Below are 23,291 nucleotides of genomic sequence, written 5' to 3'. Positions count from 1 at the left end.
GGAGGGAGGAAGTATATATCCTACCTCCCTATTTAGAGTAGAAGTTTCTCCTGGTTCTGAGACCAGATCTTATATTTCACTTTTCCCCCTACTACCTAGCACAATATCTTTCATACAATTCAATAGTTGTTTGCTTTCTTCAGGCTGCCATCATGCTTTGTTGGAACTATTTGCAACAGCCTTCCTGACATGTTTCTCCCTTCTTGTCTATTCTCCACATAGCTGCCAAAGTGATTGTCCTGAAGCTTAGCTCTGACCATGTTACTCCTTAGCTCTGTAAACTCCAGTGACTCCCTATTACCTCTAGGATCAAATAAAAACTCTTCTGTTCAGCATTTAAAGCTCTTTGCATCTTGGCTTCAAGCTACCTTTCCTACTTTATTATATATTATTCTCCTTCATGCCTGCTATAATCCAGCCAAACCGGTAATCTTGCTGTTCCTCATACAAGACAAACAAACCATCTCCTATTTGCTCTGGCTGTCCCCATGCTTGGAACACTCTACCTTTACCTGTTAGAACTTATTTACTTCAAAGCTCATCTTGAGAACCTCCTTCTATGTGAATTCTATCTTCATCCCTAGTTGCTAGTATTCCCCCCCATAAATGTGCATTTATTCCATGTGTATGTGTATGCATATGTATGTACACACATATGTATGCATGTATGCATGCATGTATGTATATAAAATTGTATTTGTTGTCTCCCCCTCCTCAATAGAATGTAAGCTTCTTGAGGACAGGAGCTATTTTCTTTTTGTCTTTTTCCTTTCTAGTACCTAGCATAGTGCCTGACATGTAGGAACTTAATAAATACTTGCAAATTGATTGGCTAATTTTGTGATGGTGGATAATTTTTCAATTTATCGAATACCTTAAGAATCCATGTTTTCATTTAACTGGATATAAACCCAAATTCCATTGACCCTGATTACAGAAATCATGGATTCATGATTCATTAAAAAAAATCATGTTAGGCACTAGACTGTAAAGTTTCCCAGCTTGGCTGGACTTGACAGAGCATCTACTTGGTTAGTTAGGCCTGCAAGCATCCAGGGTCAGCTCCCATGCCCAAATGAGGTACTGGTTTAGAACTATGCTGAAAGAAGACAAATTAACTCTTAGTAAAACTCATTGATAAGAAAGTAGATGGGAAATATACAAGAAGAGACCTCAGGTTTGCCATTTAGATACATACAAAGGTTTATGGGGAATTCTTAATTCTACCTGCTTCAGAAGTCCATTTGTTACCTGGAGAGGGATTTTACTGTGTGTAAATTGATAAACCGTTTAAGCCTGATGGAGAATGATAAATGTGGGCCTGCATTTCTAGCCTTTGTCACAAGTGAACTTCAGTATGATGAACCTGATGCTAATTCCAAGTTCACTGAGAACAGTCAGTTAGAAGGTAAAGTAGTACATTTAGAAAATGGAATGGTGGCTTTTTGAGAATATGGAATATATGGAAGGCTCCATTTATGTTTGTTTTTAAATGATGTTTATAACATTTAAAAAAAATTCTCTCCTATATGAGTTGTCTACCAGCCTTTCTCTCCATTCTTTTCTCTCACCCACCCTTCTCTAGAATCTCATTCGGAATAATTTTATATGATAAGAAAACAACATGTACAGAAAAATGGTGAATCATCCCATCTTTAAGAAGTATGATCATAATTCTTGAATGTGAAGCCTGTCTAAAGCATTTCATTATAACCCTATTTCCAAGACTAAGTTTTCTCTTCCTTGATCAGGGTGTATTGGGAGCACTGAGTTCAATTCAAGGTGCCACAATTTAGGAAGGATATTGACAAAGTGAGATCGAGTCCAGAATAGGACTGGTGATCAGGGACATTGAAACTATGACAGGAGCATAAATTGAAGGAACTGAGAATGGTTAGCCCAGAGAAGAAAAAGGATCATAGGATTTTAGAGTTCAAAAGGACCTTGAAGGCCATCTGCCCATTTTAAAGATAAGGTAAAATCATTTTTTCAAGGTCACACAAAGGGTGAGATTTCGAATCCAGGTCTTCAAATACCATATCTTGTATTTTTTCCACTCTTTCTTACCTAACAGACTATGGCCACTGCCTTCAGGGTTTTTTTTTTTTAATGTTTTAGAAGCTGTGATCATAAATGAAATGATACTGAGCTTATCTAGTCCAATCATCTTATTTTACAGATGAAGAACCAGAGATCCAAAGTAGTTACAAGGTTTTCCCAAGGTCAGACAGATAGTAAAAGAAGTAGTATTTAAAAATCAAGTCCTCTGATTCCAAATCCAGATTTCTTTGTTTTTAATTCTTCCTCCTCATCCCCAATACTGTTAGCACTTATTGAGAGCTAGTGTGGTATAAGAAATGAAATCAGGAAGATCAGTGTTCAATTTTGACCTCTGGTAGATATTGGATGTGGGAACCTGGGCAAATAACAACTGCTCAGTGCTTACAGGCAATTCTCTAAAACCTTAAACCACAGAACATGTGCTGATTTACTTTAAAAGAAGTAGTTTCCTAATTGTAAATTCCCTATAGTGTCTGGCATCTGGTACCTGGTACAAAAAAATAAAAACAAAGGAACCTAATCACATGTGAGGAGGGAATGGATGGGGGCAGGGGGAGGGTGTGCAAAAATAGAGATTGGACAACTGCTTTGCCTGGAATTAAAGAAAGAAGAGCATGGGTTGAAGTTGATTTTAGTTTGATATGAGGAAAAATTTACCAGCAAATACTGCTATCTAAAAGTAAAATTCACTGCCCCAGAAGTAACAAGTGCCCTGGTTCTAGGGAGGTTGAAGCAGAAGCAGAAGCTGAATGATGAGTCTCTTGGTTCTAGAGGATGTTCAATAAGAAGCTGGATGATGAGTTTTCTTGGGTGTTTTAGGAACTAAGGCAAACAGGGTTAAGTGACTTTCCCCGGGTCACACAGGTAGTAAATGTATAAAGCCGGATTTGAACTCAGAGGAGTTTTCCTGATTCCAGACTCAGCACTCTATGCATTGTGCCACCCAGCTACCCCACAATGCTGAAAGTAAGTGATCCTAAATTTTAGAACATGGGCTCTTAACCTTTTCTGTGTCATCACCTACTGTGGCAGGTTGGTGAAGTATAGACAGACCTTTTCTCAGAATATTTTTTTTATGAATGAAATAAAATACATAGGATTATTAAGGAAGCCAATTATATTAAAATTCAGTTATCAAAATATTAAACAAATAAAGTTTACAGACCTTAGGTTAAGAAATCCTATTTTAGAAGGAAGCAAATCATTTTCTTGACATTCTGCAGTTTTAATTTTATCTGCATCATTGCTAGAAAATTAATTGTGCCTTTAAAAGAAAAAGTGTTATCTTTTTTGTTTTTTAAAATATGAAAATATAGTAAAAGAATGAAGAAAAACAGAGTCTAGCATTAGTATGTAGAACAGCTAGTTTACCTCTCAAAGCACTAGATTAACAATTGTCCTAAAGGGTACAGCGCAGGCATGTATATGACATCTTTGCTATAATAGAAGGAGGACTTAAAAGGTGACCAGGGAGATTTGGGCAGTTGGTCAGAGAGAAGCTATTAATTGTGTCCAATGCTCAAAGAAAAAAAAATTATTTGAACTTTCTATATGCTTCTTTCAATTCATCGTTTGAGTTGTTCCCTAGCTTGTAAGGGCCAATTCTACTCTGCTACCCTCGATCCCCAGAATCCAATCAAGGAAATATTCTTCCTATAAAAATAGCAGTAATGGAAATTTCCACTCAACATCTTTGTTACTGCTGACTCTGTTGCTCTATGAATTTAAAAGCTATAGTTGCATATGCAAAATGAAGGGGAGAATTGAAGCAATTATTCCTTCTCGTCTTTGTGTCCTGTGTCTAACATAGTGTTTTATATGTAATGAATGTTTATTGAATCAAATTGAATTGATGGGGAAAATAGAAGTTGTCCAGATAATAAACCTGATACTTTTGCCTTCATTGTCCATTAACTATTTCCAATAAATGTGACTCTTTTCTACAACTATTTATCTATCTGTTTATCCATCTATCTGGTTGGGGGAGATAGAAGGCTGAATAACCTGGATAATTGCTATAATTTTTCCTTTCACTTTGAGTGCATATATACTGCCTGAAGAGTCACAGCAAATGTGGTTCATCTCTACTTATGGTTCATATTGACATGAGACCAAAATCCCTTGGAAGGCTTCTTTGATGGGCCGCGATTATAGTCTGCATTTTTCCATTACACATTGGACTCTGTTTTTAACTTCCTAAAGCTGTGTTGATAAAGATAATCTTTTTCAAACAGTCTTGTATTATTTGAATCAAAGCATGTTCCTTTTTCTCCATATTCTGTTCACACTATCCAAGCATTAACATTAAAGTATCAGTGCTCCAGGGACAGTAGTGAAGGCCTCTAACTATATGCTCTGCTCAACTTATCTTATCTGTCATCCTTTGCTTTACAATTCTGTACTTTATTAAAGGGAAAACAAGGTGGCACATTAGAAAGAATCCTGGATTTGGAGTCAGAGAATCTAGGTTTGAATTCTAGCTTTGTCACTTACTAGCTGAGTAACCTTACCCTCTCTGGGACTCAGTTTCATCTGCAGCAAAATGTGTGGGTTGGACTACTTTAAAGTCTCTTGCAGCTCTAAATCTAAGATTGTCTTCAACAAAAATGCCATGAAAGGCACTAGGGACTGGCATTCAGAAGACCTGGGTTCAATATCCAGCTTAGCCTCTAAGTGATCTTGGACAAATCACTTAATCTATTCTAGTTTTGGCTTTCTTATGTTCAAAAGGAGGAGAGTAAGAATTGCAATGGATGTCTCACAGGTTGATTGTGAGAAAAACACTTGGAAAACATAAACATGAGTTATGCCTGCTAATGCCTATGGCTCATGAATAGTCAATGGCATTTTTTTTTTCAGATTTGGAAATCTCCAGAGACAAATTTGGAGATAAATGCTCCCATCAGAATATTCCCCCAGTGAATTCCTTTCCATACATTGACTTACCGGCAGTAGACATATGCTCCGTTAGTTAATTCCATTATAGGACAGACTTAGAAATCAGGAACAAGCACATATCTTGAGGTGATTCACTTTCATCTAAGATGTATTTAAATCAAAAGGTAAGACAATGAATTTTAAAGTAGGCGCTTTTAGAACACTTGCCACTAATTAGTTGATTGGCTACTTGTATCCTTCCTCAAACTCACTTGTATATCTTTTGTTTATATATTCTGTATGTACTTAATATTCGGGTGGCATAATGGATAAAGCACCAGACCTGGAGTCAGCAGGTTCTAAGTTCAAATCCAGCCTCATACATGTACTAGCTGTGTGACCCTGGGCAAGTCACTGTTTCCCTGTTTTCTCATCTATAAAATGAGCTGGAGAAGGAAATGGCAAACCATTCCAGTATTTTTTCTTTTTTTTTTCTTTTTTTCTTTATTTTTTTTAACATGTGTTTTTAAAACTTTGGGTTACAAATTTTCTCCCTTTCTCCCTCCCCACCCACTCTCACTGAAAAGACAAGCATCTTGATACAGGTTATAGATGTGTAGTCATGCAAAACACTTCCATAGTAGTCCTGTTGTGAAAAACTAAGTATATTTCCCTTCATCCTATCCAACCCCCCATTCATTCGATCCTCTCTTTTGACCCTGTCCCTCCTCAGAAGTGTTTGCTTCTGGTTATGCCCTCCCCCAATCTGCCCTCCCCTCTATCAACCCCCTGCTCTCTCATTGCAGTACTTTTTCAAGAAAATACCAAACAGGGTCACAAAGAGTTGAACACGATTGAAGTAACTGAACAACAACATATATGGATAGAGTTGGCCTTGTAGCCAAGAATACCCAGGTTCAAGTCCTTTCTTTGATAGACACTGGCTAGGTATACTGTTATTTTTAAAAAATTTTTTTTCGAAGTAAATATCCCTGTGTAAAAAGCTAATTGATGTTAAGTGGTTAAATGGAACCAGTGCTAGTCTCTGATACCTAATAAAGTCTCTGGTACCTAACACAGAGCCTGGCACATAGTAAGTACTTAATAAATACTTGTTTCCTTCCTTCCTGTTGAATAGCTTTGATGGGATAACAGGAGTCAGGGCCAATAACATAAACTAAAACTGTGAAGCAAAGGGGGACCATGAAAGATTAACATAAAGACACAGAAATCTGGAGAAGATCAGGAACACAAAACAGCATGTCACAATTATAGAGCATTATGGTTTACAAAAAATTTTTCTCTCTTAGTCACCATATATGACTGGTAATGCAAATATCATTATCCCCATTTTATAGATGAAGAGACCAAGGATTGGAGAGATGAAACAGCGGCCATAATCACACAGGTGGTAAGAGTATTGGGACTAAGTCTCTATTCTGCCTTAGTCTAGTACTCTTTTCATCACTCTACATTGCCTCCTCACCCCTGGGGATCAGAATCAGGTTGATAAACCAAAGTCAGGAAAATTAGATACTAGAATTGAAAGATGGTAGGGGTTGGGGAAGGGAGTAAGGGAAGCACCACACAGCTCACACCCAAAGACTCCACCAGGAAAAGGACAAGTGAGCTGGTCTGGCCAACCTCGATACAATTGTCATTTCCTCCTAATCCTGTTTCTCAGGTTTACGCCTATATACCTAATCTGCCTGCTCTTTTTCAGGTTTCTTTCAATTCAATTAATTTCAAAAAGCAATTATTAAGTGTTTATTCTGTAATTGTTTAGCTCTTCTTTTTAGGTCTTTCTTCTAGCTCCAACTATGTAAGATTGCATTCTGTTCTCTGCAGCTGTCATTACTTTTAAGTGCACCACCATCCTTCCAGTCACTCAAGTCCACAGCGTTGATGCCATCATCAACTCCTCACCCTCACTCATTCTAGTACACCAATTGGTTGCCAAATCTGATAATTTCTATCTCCATAGTGTTCACATCTGTCCCCTTCTCTCCACTCACATATTCACCATCCTAGCTCAGGCCCCCTTGGACTATGTCAAAGCCTCTTATTTGATTGTCCTTTTTTTCAACTCTCTCTCTACTCTGGTCCATCCTCTACACCACTTTCAAAGTTATTTTCATAAAACATTAACTGTGACTATGTTGGATTCCCTCCCTGTCCTCAGTATGTTTCAGTGGCTCTTTATTCCTTCTAGGATTAAATATAAATTTCTCTGTCTGGCATTTAATGTTCTGCACAACATGACCCTTTCCTGTCCTCCCAGTCTTACACATTACTCCCTTCCACATCCTCTGTGGTACTATATGCCTAGTTTCTAGTCCAGCTATAGCGGCCTAGTTGCTGTTCCTCAAATATAGTACTCAATCTCCCATTTAATTGCTTTTGTTTTTAATTTCCTTCATACATTTTTTTATTTTCTTCAAAACTCAGCTCCAATGTTGTGTTCTGCATAAAATCCTTTCTGAGGCCCCTAGTTGCTAGTGTCTGGTCTTCCCAAATTACCTTTTATTTATTTTGCGTCTACATTTGTAAGCATAATTGTAAAATCATACTTAATTTTAGGGAGGCCAATACAATTCCATCGAATTTTAGCCTTTATATAATAACTAAGTGAGAAACTGCCTTGATCAATCACTGCACAAAAATCATCAGTAAATGATTTCCCGGGATAATCAATAAATGATCAGTCAAGTTGAGAAGGGATTGATTTTCACAGATTGGAACAAGTGTAGCTTTCCTGCACATCCCTGGGGAGTCCCCTGGGGATGGAGGAAGGAGAGACCTCAACTTTGGCTTGACATCCATCACTCTTCCATTTTGGCCCGAAAAGGATCTTTTGAGCTCCAAAGGATCCAGAAGATTTTGGACTTTCTATCTTCTCTTTGCGATCCTACTCGTATCTTTAGATCAGCTAATTGTAGTTTTTTTTTTTCCCCCTTCCGTTGGAAGCCATGGCTCTCAACAGATTTATTATATTTATGGGAAACATCCTGAGCACCCCATTGGGAGAAAAGAACTTCTGGCAACCTAGCGCTGTGGTTACCCTTTTGCCCCATGTGTTTTCTAAGTTCAAGTCTTTTCCCCCCTTGATTGATTGATAAGAATGTGTCACATACATTTGAGAGAAAGTTTTATACCAACTATTCTTAATGCATTACCTTAGGAAAAATCTCCTTTCCAATAGCTTTTTAAGGATGGCTGACTAAATGATTCTCAACTGATAATGTTGGGTGGGGTTGAAGGAAGCTCAGCCAGTCTCCTCATCTGTAAAATGGGGAGAGTTATGACTAATTCAGTGAGTTCTCATGAGAAAAATGCTTGATAAATGTATTATTATCATCTAAATGTTCACTAGTGTAATTATAAGTCCTTTAGATTGTTGAATTTAGACTTCTTTTTTTCTATTTTAAAGAAAATCCTAATGCAAGGAGTCATATAATGGAAAACACATTGACTTGGAGTAATGGGACCTCGGTTTAGGTCCCATTTCTGATACTCTCTACCAATGTGAACTTTGGCAAGTCACTAAACTTCTTTGGAACTCACTTTCCCAATATGCAAAATTATGGAGTTGGACTAGATGGTTTCTCAGGTCTATTGCATGTCTACAGCTATGATCTTAAGTCATGGGTTAGGACTTTCATCCATGAACATCTCTGGAATGCTCATGTCCAGGTGTCTTGGGAAAGACTCTTTTTTATATAAAGCCCATTGGGATTTTTTTATAATAGTATTTTAATTTTTTATAGTTACATGTAAAGATAGTTTTCAAAATTCATTTTAATAAAATTTTGAGTTCCAAATTTTTCTCCCCTCTTCCTGCCCTCCCTAGGACAGCAAGCAATCTGATGTAGGTTATACACGTACAATCATGGTAAACATATTTCCACGTTAGTCATGTTGTGAAAGAAGAATCAGAACAAAAGGGAAAAACCTTGAGAAAGAAAAAACAATAAAAAATGAAAATGGAATGCTTCAATCTGCATTCAGACTCCATAGTTCTTTCTCTGGATTTGGATAGCATTTTCCATCAGAAGTCTTTTGGAATTGTCTTGGAACATTATATTGGTGAAAAGAGCTAAGCGTATCATAGTTGATCATCACATAATGTTGCTGTTCCTATGTACAATATTCTCCTGGTTCTACCCACTTCATTCAGTATCAGTTCATGTAAGTCTTTCCAAGTTTTTCTGAAATCTGCCTGTTCATTGTTTATTATAGCATAAGTGTTCCTTACATACACATATCTCATACACACACACACATCTACACACATGCATATATAGATACACATACATATATAGATGTATGCCCACATATGCATATGCATACATATACTTAGATAGCTACAATCACACTCACATAATAGACATATACATTCACACGCAGCTATGTAAGACCGTACTATACTCGTTTGTCCTCTCTTTCTCTGAAGATGGATAACATCTTTGTTCACAAGTCCAAGTCTTTCCATATTTTTCTAAGTCCACCAACTCATCACATCCTATACCACAGCAATATTCCAACCTTATACTGTCTAGCTATTTTAAATAGTCTAAAACAATATTGATTAATATGGCTAACATAGTACAGTATCCCTATTTTTCTCTTTTGATTAAAATAGCTTTAACTTTGTCTGAGATCATGATTACTCCTCCTGATTTTTATACTTAATAAATTCTATTCCTGATCTTTATTTTATGTTGGTATGTTTCTCTTATTTCCTATCTTTCCTGATTCCTTACTTCTACCCATTACCTTGCCCTCCTATTACTTAACCAACCCCACCTCCAGAAATCCCTCCCTTATCCTCTACTCCCCTTTCCTCTTACTCTTTTGTTTTTAATCAGAATTTAGAACACTTTTATAGCCTTCCAAATATATGTGTTATTCCCTCATTATGCCATTCCCTTCTATGCCCTCCTTATCCTATTCCCTCATCCTCTTATTTCTTTATAAATTGAGATGACTTTTATTCCCTTCTAAGTGTATATATTGTTCTCTCTTTAACCCAGATCTGATGTGAGTAGGATTCCCTCTAAAATTCCCTTCATTATCTTCTCTCCTCACCCTATCCCCCTTTCCTTCTTTCTTTCTAAATTTTGTATGTATTGTTCTCTCTTTAGCCCTTTCCCAATAAGAATAGGGTTCCAGAACTGCTAGCCCTCCTATCCCACCTAATTCTTCTCTATCAGTTCTTCCTCTTGCTTCTCATTTGTATAAGATATTTACTCTTTTTTACTTTGCCTAGATATTACTTTTTAGACTCACATCATACTCAGCTGTACCCAATCTTTCTAACTACCCAATGACTAATTACAGTCTTAGACATACAGTTTGCATTTCCCTGTACAAAAAGTAAACAGCCTGTCCTTATTGAATCCCTTTTAATTATTTTTTAATGTTTAACTTATATTTCTCTAAGGTCTTGTATGTCAAAAGTTCAGGTCTTTTTGCAATAAAATTCTGAAAGTTTGGCAATTCATTGAATGCCTATTTTTTTTAAAATTCAGGATTATGCTTAGCTTTGCTGGATGTGATATTTTCGGCCACAATCCCATTTGTTTTGCTCTTTGATATATAATGTTCTAAGACCTTTGGTGTTTTAGTGTAGCCACTTCTAGGTCTTGTGTGATTCTAATTGTGGCTCCACCATTTCTTGTTTCTAGTAATATTTTTTCCTTGAGCTGGAGGTTTCAGAATTTAGCTATGATATTTCTGTAGATTTACCTCATAGGATCTCTTTCAGGTGGTGATTAGTGTTTTTTTTTCTATTTCTATTTCTTCCTCTTGTTTTTAACACTTTAGGACACTTTTCTTTAATTATTTCTTGTATTATTGTATCAAGATTCTTTATCTGATCACAACTTTCAGGTAGTCCGATTATTCTTAGTTTTCTCTTCTTGACCTGTTCTCCGGATCAGTTATTTTTTCTTACGAGATGTTTCACATTCTCTTCTACTTTTTCATTCTTCATATTTTGTTTTATTATTTCTTGGTCTCTTATAACTTCACTGACTTCCCCTTGCCCAATTCTAATTTTCAAGGAGTCATTTTTTCCCTTAAGATTCTGGATCTCCTTTTCCAGTTGGTTGACTTTCTTTTTATAATCTTGTTTTTCTTGGATTGTTCTTAATTTTATAAAATTTTCATCAATCTCTCTCATTTGATTTTTAAAGTCTTTTTAAAAAGTTCTTCTCTAGGGGGCACAGCCAAGATGGTGGAATAAAGACAGTGACTTGCTTGAGCTCTACCCCAAACCCCTCCAAATACGTGTAAAAAATGGCTCTAAACAAATTCTAAAGCAGAAGAACCCATAAAAAGACAGAGTGAAACAAATTTCCAGCCAAAGACAAACTGAAAGTTTGATTAGAAAGGTTTATTGGGCCAGTCTGGGAGAGAAATGCAGTTCAGCATGGGCATACAAGAAAAACAGGCCTCAGTGAAGCTAGAGGAGGACTCAGAGGACTAAATCATGGGCAGCTGTGGTGGTTTCCAGACTTATCAACTCATAAACACCAAAGACAACTTAGAAGGTCAGTAGGAAAAGTCTGTGACTACAGTGAGAGAGAAGCTTGGTCCCAGCCCCAGTCCAGGTGCAGCACTGGGGCAGTGGCTGCTTCCTGAGCATGGCCCACAGACAGAGGGGGATTTGAGTGGCTTATCAGAGGGGGATTGCTGGGATCTTTTTGCTGGTGCTAAGGCAGGATTCTCTTGCTTTGCCTGTGCTTGGATATGGGTCACAGTTCTGGGTAGCAATCCTTGGTTGAGTAGGAGCTGGTGTGGTAGAGCTTGTAGTGGCAGTAGTGGTAGAGGGAATCCTCCTCACAGTTCCAAAGCAGAAAAGAGTGGTTGGAGTCACTAATAGACCAGATCACAGGCCAGGAAAGGAGTAAATACCTTGCCCTTGATCATACTACCTTGGAAGAACTGAAAATTTATAGGTCCCTAGAAGTATCTCTGAAAACAGTTGCACAAACCCCCCAAAGCTTGGGACAGTATATTCTCCACACTGGAAGCAGACCCCTACCTTATCAAAGAATTTATAGCTCAAGTAATTGGCTGGCTCATGAGCAAACCTTGCAAAAAAAGTGAGACCATAGAATCTTTCTTTGGTGACAAAGAAAATCAAAACATACAACCAGAAGAAGACAACAAATCAAAGCTCCTACATCCAAAGCCTCCAAGAAAAATATGAATTGGTACCAGGCCATGGAAGAGCTCAAAAAGTTTTTGAGAAGCAAGTAAGATAAGTAGAGGAAAAACTGGGAAGAGAAATGAGAGTGATGCAAGAAAATCATGAAAAACTAATCAACAGCTAAAGGAGATCCCAAAAATACTGAGGAAAATAACACCTTAAAAATATCTTAACCCAAATGGCAAAAGAGGCCCAAAAAGCTAATGAGGAGAAATATGCCTTAATAAGCAAAATTGGCCAAATGGAAAAGGAAGTCCAAAAGCTCACTGAAGAAAATACTTCCTTAAATATTAAAATGGAGCAAATGGAAGCTAGTGACTTTATGAGAAATCAAGACATTGTAAAACAAAAGCAAAGGAATGAAAAAATAGAAAACATGTGAGATATCTCATTGGAAAAACAACTGACCTGGAAAATAGATCCAGGACAGATCATTTAAAAATTATTGGACTATCTGAAAGCTATGATCAAAAAAAGAGCCTAGACATTGTCTTTTAAGAAATTATCAAGGAAAACTGCCCTGATATTCTAGAGCCAGAGGGCAAAATAGAAATTGAAAGAATCTACCAATCACCTCCTGAAAGAGATCCCCAAAGGAAAACTCCTAGGAATATTATAGCCAAATTCCAGAGTTCCCAGGTCAAGAAGAAAATATTGCAAGCATCCATAAAGAAACAATTCAAGTATTGTGGAAAAACAATCAGGATAACACAGGCTTTAGCAGCTTCTACATGAAGAGATCGAAGAGCTTGGAATATGATATTCCTGAGTTAAAGAAGCTAGGATTACAGCCAAGAATCACCTACCCAGCAAAAATGGGTATAATTCCTCAGGGGAAAAAAAATGGACATTCAATGAAATAGGTGACTTTAAAGCATTTTTGATGAAAATATCAGAGCTGAATAGAAAATTTGACTTTTAAATACAAGACTCAAGAGAAGAATGAAGAGGTAAACAGGAAAGAGAAATCATAAGGGAGTTATTAAGGTTGAACTGTTTACATGCCTGCATAGGTAGAGGACACAGGGTGAGTTGAAGATGTAGGGGTTATATCTGGAGATTAAAATTAAGGGATGAGAGAGGATTATATTGGGAGGAGAAAGGGACAGGTAGAACGGGGTAAATTATCTCACATAAAACAGACAAGAAAAGGTTTTTACAGTGGAAGGGAAATGGGGGAAGGTAAGAGGGAATGAGTGAATCTTATTCTTATTGGATTTGGCTTAAGGAGGTAATAACACACTCGTTTGGATATGGAAATCTATCTTACCCTACAGAAAAATGGGGGGGGGGGAAGGGGACAAGAGAGCTGGAGGATGATAGGGAGGAGGGCAGATTGGGGGGAGGGGGTAATCTGAAGCAAATACTTCTAAGGAGGGACAAGGTGAAAAGAGAGAATAGAATAAACAGGGGTCAGGATAGGATGAAGAGAAATGTAGTTAGTTTTTCACAGCATGACTACTATGGAAGTGTTTTGCATGATTACACATCTATAACCTATTTCAAGTTGCTTGCCTTCTCAATGAAGGTGGGTGGGGAAGGAGGGAGGGAGAGAATTTGGAACCTAAAATTTTAAAAATACATGCTAAAAGTTGTTTTCAGGGGCAGCTAGGTAGCATAAGGGATAGCGCACTGGCCCTGAAGTCAGGAGGACCTGAGTTCAAATGTGGCCTCAGACCAAATACTTGACATTTAACTATCTGTGTGGCCCTGGGCAAGTCACTTAACCCCAATTGCCTAAAAAAAAATTAAAAAAAAGTTGTTTTCAAATGCAACTAGGAAATAAGATATACAGACAATGAGGTAAAGAAATCTATCCTGCCCTATAGGAAAAAAGAAGGCAAAGAGGATAAGAGAAGTGTGGGGGGGAGATAGAAGGGAGCGCAAATTAGGAGAATGGGGTATTCAGAATGCACGCCATCTTGGGGTGGGGGGAGAGACAAGATGGGGAGAAAATTTGGAACTCAAAATCTCGTGGAAGTGAATGTTGAAAACTAAAAGTAAATAAATTAATAAAAAAAAGTTATCTGAATTCTTTCTGGGCAGGTGACCATTTGACATTATTCTCTGTGGTTAGTAGAGGCTTTTTTTTTTTTGCTTCAGTGTCTTCCTGTGAAGACTAACCCTGTTCTTCTCTATTCCCATAGTAACTTTCTATGATTGGGTATAGATTGTAACTCTTGAGAATTATATCTCTATTGAGGCAGTTAGAAGGATTATACATAGACAGAGGGTGTAGGTATGAGTTGATGTTGATGTGATGATATGAAAAAATATTAAGTTGTGGAAAAATAATATTGTACTGGAAGATTGCCCTCCTGTAAGTATTCACAGCCATCAGGGCCCCATCCCAATGCTTCTGCACTCTCCAGGCATGTGCTGGTTCCTTCTCACCCATGGCTGTGTCTTAGCAGCACAGCTGTGCCTAGTCTCCCTTATCATCAAAGATTCCTTCAATCTTCCCCTGCTCAGAATGACTCCCCACACAGTCCAAAGGTAAAAATTCCTATGGCTGAGACTGAGGGTACTTCCTAACCCAATTATTCCCTAGGGCTTGCTGCTTGCTGTTTCAGTTGAACTAACCTGGAGGTGTTTACACTTCATAGGGGCTAAATCTCAGCCCTGGGATTTTTCTTCCATTCTCCATTGTCCATTGTCCCCAACTCTTTTTTATTTTTACCCCTCTCCATCTGCTCTGAGATGCTATTTTGTCTTATTTGTGGGGGAAATCTGGAAAGTTTGGAACATTTGACCTATTCTACCATCTTCCCAGAATCCTCAGCCACAATTAATTTTTAATCTGTCTTCCCATGGTCTTTTATTACATGTAATTTTTTATTGCATCATGATCTGAAAAGGATGCATTTAATAATCCTGCCTTTCTGCATTTGATTGTAAGTTTTTATGCCCTATTTCTTGGTCAATTTTTGTGTAGAAGGCATGTATCACTGAGAAAAAGGTATATTCCTTTCTATCTCCATTCAGTTTTCTGCAGAGGTCTGCCATATCTAACTTTCCTAAAATTCTATTCACCTCCTTAACTTCTTTCTTGTTTATTTTGTGCTTAGATGTGTCTAGTTCTGACAAGGGGAGGTTGAGGTCCCCCTTTAATTTAGTTTTGCTGTCTATTTCTTCCTGTAACTCCCTTAACTTCTCCTCTAAGAATTGGATGCTATACATACCACTTAATGCATACATGTTTCTAATGATATTACTTCATTGTCTGTGGTACCATTTAGCAGGATGTAGTTTCCTCCCTTATCTCTTTTAATCAGATCTATTTTTGCTTTTGCTTTGTCTGAGATCAGGATTGCTACCCCTGCTTTTTTTACTTCAGCTGAAGCATAATATACTCTGCTCTAGCATTCTACCTTTACTCTGTATGTATCTCTATGATTCAAATGTGTTTTTCTTGTAAACAATATACTGTATGATTATGATCTTTAATCTACTCTGCTATCCACTTTCATTTTATGCAAGAGTTCATCTGTTCACATTCACAGTTATGATTAGTGTTTACTTCCCTCCATCCTATTTTCCTACTTGTTTATATTTCTCTCTCTCCTTTCACCCTTTCCCTTCTCACCAGTGTTTTGCCTCTGAACACTGCCTCTCTCAATATGCCCTCCCTTCTATCAGCCCCTCCTTTTTCCCCCTTCCTCTTCTACTTCCCCATAGGGTAACATAAATTTCTGTACCCAATTGAGTATGTATATTATTCCCTCTTCAAGTCAAATCCAATGGAAATAAGGTTAAAACAATGCTCATCCTCCCTCACTTCTTTCCCTCTATTAGAATGGGTCTTTTGTGCCTCTTCATATAATGTAATTTACCCTATTCTGTTTCTTCCTTTTTTCTTCTCCCAGTACAAACTTTTTTTCCACACTTTAATATTTTTTCATATCATTACATTAACATCAACTCATACCTCCAACCTCTGTCTATGTATACTCCTTCTAACTGCCTTAATAGAGATATAGTTCTCAAGAGTTACAAGTGTCATACTGCTATGTAGGGATGTAAATAGTTTAATCTTATTGAATAACATGTTTTTTTTTTTCCCGTGTTGATGTTTGTCTTGAGTTTGTTTTTGAAGATTGAATTTTCTGTTCAGCTCTGGTCTTTTCATCAGGAAAATTTGAAAGTCCCCTATTTCTTTGAATATCCATGTTTCTCCCTGAAAGATTATGCTCAATTGTGCAGCGTGTGCAATTCTTGGCTGTAATTCAAGGTCCTTTGCCTTCTGGAATATCATATTCCAAGTTCTTTGATCCTTTAATGTTGAAGCTGGTAAGTCTTGTGTAATACTGACAGTGGTGCTTTGATATTTGGATTGTTTTTTTCCTCCGGCTCCTTGCAGTATTTTCTGCTTGACCTGATAATTCTGGAATTTGCCTACAATATTTGGAGTTTTCATTTTGGGATCTCTTTCAGGAAGTGATCAGTGGATTCTTTCAGTAACTATTTTACCTTCTGGTTCTAAGATATCAAGGCAGTTTTCCTTGACAATTTCTTGAACGATGCCATCCAGTCTCTCTCTCTCTTTTTTTTTTTTTGCTTATGACTTTCAGGTAGCAGTAAATCTTAAATTATCTCTCCTGGATGTATTTTCCAGGTCAGTTGTTTTTCTAATGAGGTATTTTACATTTTCTTCTATTATTTCATTCTTTTGATTTTGTTTAATTCTTGATGTCTCATAGAGTCATTAGCTTCCAGTTGCCCAATTCTAATTTTTAAGGAACTATTTCTTTAGTTAGCTGTTGTACCTCCTTTTCCATTTGGCCAATTCTACTTTTTGAGGAGTTGCTTTCTTCAGTGGATCTTTTTATTTTTAAATTAACTTCATTTTTTCAATGAGCAAAAATCTATTTTTCTCCTTCCTCTTTCTCCATCCCCATTGAAAAAGAGAAACAAAACCCTTGTAACACATATGCATAATCAAACAAAAATAATTCCTACATTAATCTTTCCCCAAAAATATATATTCCAATCATATGAGATCATCATGGGTCCTCTTGGATCATGTCAACAATCGTTTCTTAAGCACTACTGTGTGCAGGGACCGTGCTAATCACTAGGGATATAAAGAAAGGAAAAAAACAGTCTCTGCTCTCAAGATTCTTATTTTCTTTTTTTTTTGCTTTTTATAACAAATTCTTTATTAATTTTATTTTGATTTATCAACAATCACTTCCATAAACTTTTGAGTTTTAAATTTTTCTTCCCCTCCCTCCCCTCCTCCCTCCCTAAGATGGCATGCAATCTGATATAGGCTGTACATATGCATTCCTATTAAACATATGTTTACATTAGTGACGTTGTAAGGAAGAATTAGAACAAATAGGAGGAACCACAAGGAAAAGAAAACAAAACAAAACAGAAGAAAAAAATAGCAAATAGTATGCTTCAATCTGCATTCAAACTACATAGTTCTTTCTTTGGATGTGGATAGCATTTTTCATCATGAGACCTTTGGAAATGTCTTAAATCCTTGCATTGCTGAGGAAGGCTAAGTTTATCAACATTAGTCATCATACAATGTGGCTGTTACTGTGTACAATATTCTTCTGGTTCTACTCACTTCACTCAGCATCAGTCCATACAAATCTTTCCAGGTTTTTCTGAAGTCAAGTTGCTCATCATTTCTTATAGCACAATTATATTCCATTACATTCATATACCACAACTTGTTCATCCATTCCCCAATTCATGGACATTCCCTCAATTTCCAATTCTTTGTCACCACAAAATGAGCTGCTATAAATCTTTTTGTACATGTGGGTCTTTTTCCTGTCTTTATGACCTTTTTGTGATATAGCCCTAGAAGTGCTATTGCTGGGTTAAAGGGTATGCACATTTTTATAGCCCTTTGAGCATAGTTCCAAATTGCTCTCCAAAATGGTTGGGTCATTTCACAATTCCACCAACAATATATTAATGTTCCAATTTCCCCACATCTTCTCCAATATTAATTATTTTTTGGCCAATTCTATTTTTAAAGGAATTGTTTTCTTCATTCAATTTTTGTCCTTCCTTTTCCAAGCTGTTGATTCTTTTTTGCATACCTCTCATTTCTTTTCCCAATTTTTCTTCTATCTCTCTAATTTTTAAAATCCTTTTTGAGTTCTTCCAAAAAGGCTTTTTGGTCTTGAGAACAATTCTTCTTCCCTTTGAAGCTTTGCATGTAGGTGTTTTGAAATTGTTGTCTCTTCTGAGTTCATGTTTTGGTCTTTCCTGTTACCATTGTAGCTTTCTATGGCTGTGCTCTTTCTGTTTTTTGCTCATTTTGGGGGGCCTATTTCATGACTTTTAAAGTTGAGCTCTGCTCTTGGGGCACAATGGGCATTCCTAAGCTTTTTTTGGTGAGGGCCAGGGCCTGGTCATTGGCTTCTTTTCCAGAGCCTTAGGTGCTGGTGGCTTGCCCAGTGTTCTGGGGTGGCCTGGCTTTAGATGCACCTATTTTTGCAGGAGGTTTCAGGGCTGGCAATTTGTCTCCTTGGCTGGAGCTTGAGACGTAACAGCTGACCTGCTTTGCCACTGGCCTGCTAAGTCAGGACCAAGGGGTCTTAGTTGCTGATTGATGCTGTGGTTAAGAGCCTCCCGTTGGCTTGCCTGGACACTGTCTTCACTGTGCTCCCCTTTGACCCAAGTGAGACAGACCTTTCCTGAAATCATTCTAAGTTATCTTAAGCTAGAAAATTATTTCACTCCATCTTTATGTAGGTTCTTTCACTCCTGAATCTGTTTAGAGGCTTGATTTCTGAGAGAAATTGGTGAGATCTCAGGCAGCTTCCTGTCTTTTCTCTGCTACCTTGCCCATTCAAAATTCTTGATTATGTTAGAATGCACACCACCTTGGGCTGACATTTTTAAAGGTTCTGCCCATTTCATTATCCTTTGGTCATATAAGTCTTCCCAGGTTTCTCTGAACCCATCCCTTTCATCAATTCTAAGCATAATAATATTCCTTTAAATTCTTTTACCATTATTCACCCCCAGTTAATGGTGACCCCATTTGTCACAGATTGATATTTTACAGTGTAGTGTTTTAAGATGATGTGAGGAAATATTTGATATGGTCCTGGGTTTCTCTGAACCATGGTTTCCAGCCACTGACATTAGTGGATACTTCTGTCTCTGCTTCGATGCACCCACAACAGAAACAAAGTGAACATTCTCCTGTAGTTTAATTGATTTTCATGTATTTAGGTTATGCTTGTATCACTACACATTTCCTCCTATAGAAAGAATGTGAATATTTTTAAGGATGGCTGGCATCTTTACTCTCACTCCTTGACCAAAATAAATGATAGTAAACTAGAAGGCTTACCAGATTGATGAATGGAAGAACACTGGCATCTTGTAAAGTCACTTCAGGGATTGTAGATCAAGCTAAAGCAGGGGTCCTTAACCTTTTCTGAGTCATGGGCCCTTTTTGGCAGTCTTATGAAGCCCATAGAGTCCTTCTTAGATTAATGTTTTGAAATGCATATATTAAATACAAAGGAAACTAATTATATGGAAATAATGATGCAATTTTCCTCACCTAAGTTCACAGAACTCCTGGGATCTTCAGGTTAAGGATCCTAGAGCTACTAAAACCCTTTTGTGAAACATTTTTAGACTATTCTCTAAAGTTTATGTGGTATTCTTAAGCTGCTTTATATTACTCATGATTCCATGATGGGACAGTACTGCTTCTCTTGCATATTCTCTTGAATAAATGAAGTATTTATTAAGAGCTTATGATGTGCCAGGCTCTATGGTAATCACTGGCAATACAGATGAAGGCAAAGAACAAAAAACAAAACAAAAATAAATGTCCTTGCCCTCAAGGAGCTCAACTTCTAATGAAGGAGGCAACATATAAATAACTAGGCACATACATAGGAGCAGCATAGTTTAGTGAAAAGGACATTGGCTCTGGAGTCAAAGGACCTTGGTTGAAATCCTGTCTCTGGTTTTTACTACTGATTTGACTGTAAGCAAGACAAACCTTCCTGGGAAATCACTTTTCTCATCAGTAAAATGAGATGGCTGAATGAGATGGTCTCTTATGTCCCTTCCAATTCTATATTTATGACACCGTAAGAAAGGTATTCTTAACCTAAGATCTGTGACCTTGTTGTTGTTGTTTCAAGTTTAAGTATTTAATTTATATTAGTTTCCTTTGTAACCCTATGCATTTTATGCATCTAAAATCATTATTCTTAGAAGAGTCCATTGGTTTCATCTGACTGCCAAAGGGGTCTAGGACACATAAAAAGATTAAGAATACTTATTATAAGATTTACATAGAATAGATGGAAGGTTGATGATGCAGACTTTCAAAATGAACACACAGAGCACAAACAAGAAGTTTGAAATGTTTAGGGCTGTTTAAGAGGGTTGAAAAATAAAGGTAGGAGTAAGAGTGTATATTTTAAAAATACGTCACAAATCTGTTAAAACGCTGTTGATTTTATTTGGTATCTAATCCTCTTTTTTCTCCTCTTAAGCCCAGCTTTAATTGGTGATAGATCAATTTGTTCAGGATTACTTTAGAAGCAGAAATAGTATAAGCATAGATCAGCAACCTGAAATCACAGGTCCAGCCCAGGTGGTGTACTTTGTTAAAGAGGACCATGACATCAAGAAGATGATGCCTTGACTCAAAAATGAATTGGACTTAAGTGAGGAAAGGCTGTGCAAAGGCACCAGCCTCACTTTCTCCTCTGGAGCCATCTAGGTCCAGGAGCCAGATATAGATCGGGACAACTGGAGATGGCCCGGTCCACATCTCCATCTCAGACCCTCTCCAAATTCTTTGTCTACCCACCCGCAAGATAAGGAGGGTTTTTGCTTCTGATCCAAGATAGACTGGGCATTAGACACTAATTAGAAAATCCTAGTGAAGAGAAGGGCATTCTGTGCTTACAGTGGAGGAGATCAGTCTAAGCTGGAAGATCTATCATCAAGTGAAAAGCCTGATTAGAAGGGTACTGAGATGTCTACATAATGCCCAGATCCAAGGTCTAAAACACATAGGAAAATTATTACTGCAGCAGGGTCAGAGGATTCTGTAGGAGATTCACAAATTGACTATTTGCAACACTCCAACAGATTCCACAAGTTTTCTTTGTAGCTGTTTGTTTTCTTCCACTCTGAAGTTGGTATAATCATGGTTAGGGTCTTGGCAGTCTCCTTTGTACTCATTCACCCCTATTGAGCTATGGACATGCAATGCTCAATATATCCTCCCCTAAGGGGGAGAAAAAGGCTTCTCTCCTACTGGCTAAAAATGAATGATTCACTTTATTATACTGCCTAAAATTCCACAAATCAGAAATGTGTTTAGGGAATATAAAAGAGGCTATCAGCAATTCACATGGTGTCAAAACTTCAACCTTAAAACTTTAGGGGAGTGAGCAAAAAACCAAGAGAACATTGTATGCAGCAATAGCACCATTGTGTGATGATTAACTATGACAGACTTAGCTGTTCTCAGCAATACAATGATCCAAGACATTTCCAAAAGACTCAAGATGGAAAATGCTAACCACATCCAAAGAACTATGGAGTCTAAACATGCATCAAAGCATACTACTTTCACTTTTTTTCATGGTTTTCCCTTTTGTTCTGATTCTTTCACAATTTTGTGACTAATGTGCAAATATGTTTAACATGATTGTACATGCATAACCTATATCAGATTGTTTGCTGTCTTGGAGAGGGAGGAGGAAAAGAGGGAGGAAGAAAAATTTGGAAATCAAAAATTTTGCAAAAATGAATGTTGAAAACTATCTTTACATGTAATTGGAAAAAAATAAAATACTATTAAAGGGGAAAAAAGTGTAGGGACCAAAATGTCTTTTAATTTGAAGAAAAGGTATTTAATTCAGACTTTTCTACCACTATATTCCACAGTGTTAGGGCTGTTATTGTAGCATTGCTATTTAAATTGAATTCAATTGAATTGTAGAAGAGATGGGATTTTAAGATAATTTAAGCACTGGCAACCCAATGGTGATACATATATAAATAAGAAGAAAGACAGACCATGCCTTCAAAGAGCTTGCATTCTAATTGAGGATGACAACACACACACACAAAAAGGAGCTAAAAAGCAGGGAGAGTCCACAAGCCAGGGCCAGTTTTGGGTCTAGAATGAAGTCCAGACTAGGCTCCTCCACAAAATGAAGATCCAAGGAGGAACTCACCAATAGAAGAAGGAGATGGGTCTTATAGAGGGGGGAGAATGACAGGGTCTGATGTGCCCTACTCTTTATTTAGAAATACAGAAATGCCTATCCAACCAGGATTTGATCTGCTCTTTCTCAGAGGGATAAAATGGTGCCAAGAGTTCTGGGCTTGTATTTCTCTTGGGCAGGATCTTATCAGTGCTGAGGGGAGGAGTATTACATTGTTGCTCTAAGGGCTGAGTTTTAGCCTAGAGGGTCCTTTGAAGTAGAAAGGTCCCATGCTGGAATAAGGGGAACTTTCCCTTCTCTGTAGGATGTTCCTTGGTGGGTTGTAACTAGGAACCAGGCAGATTTTATGACTGTAGCTGATGTAACTTCTATGGTCATGAATCAAGGAGAGTGGATTATGTATCATCTTTGTTTTTGCTCTGGATTTATGGTAGTGAAGGTTATTTCCCTCTCTTTCCAAATATCTTAAATCATTCTAAGGCAGCAATAGACTTTAACAGAAAATGCAAATGTAACTGGGACACTTACAATGACCTAAATGCATGCTGATTACCTGTTCTGTTATTGTTTGCCCTTAAATAAAGAAAATAAAATAAATGTCAGTGATAAGAAAAATGAAAGTAGGTCAGTCTGCAGAGCCATTAGATCAGAAACAGTTGGAGCAGAACATACTTTCTCCAGTGGGAAGTGGGAAATCAACATGTAAATGAGAAGTATTTGAAGAATTATAGAAGTTCTTCTATTAGCCCCTGTAATTAGCAGGAGGGCATTAAATTATTGTGGTGGCTGCATTGTATAACTAGAACTCAAGCAGAGCTGAGATACAGGGAAGGCATCATTCACCTGATGAGGATCCTTCTTTTAAAAGGAAGTCCTATAGCCTGGTACTGAGGGAAGCAGAGTTTCATCTATGCAATCAGTTGGGCTAACTTGGTGTATAGTCTTGG

The sequence above is a fragment of the Phascolarctos cinereus genome, unplaced genomic scaffold, assembly GCF_003287225.1.
Source record: "Phascolarctos cinereus isolate Bilbo 61053 unplaced genomic scaffold, phaCin_HiC Scaffold_4;HRSCAF=312, whole genome shotgun sequence".
Taxonomy (NCBI): domain Eukaryota; kingdom Metazoa; phylum Chordata; class Mammalia; order Diprotodontia; family Phascolarctidae; genus Phascolarctos; species Phascolarctos cinereus.
This window is presented reverse-complemented; position numbering follows the sequence as displayed.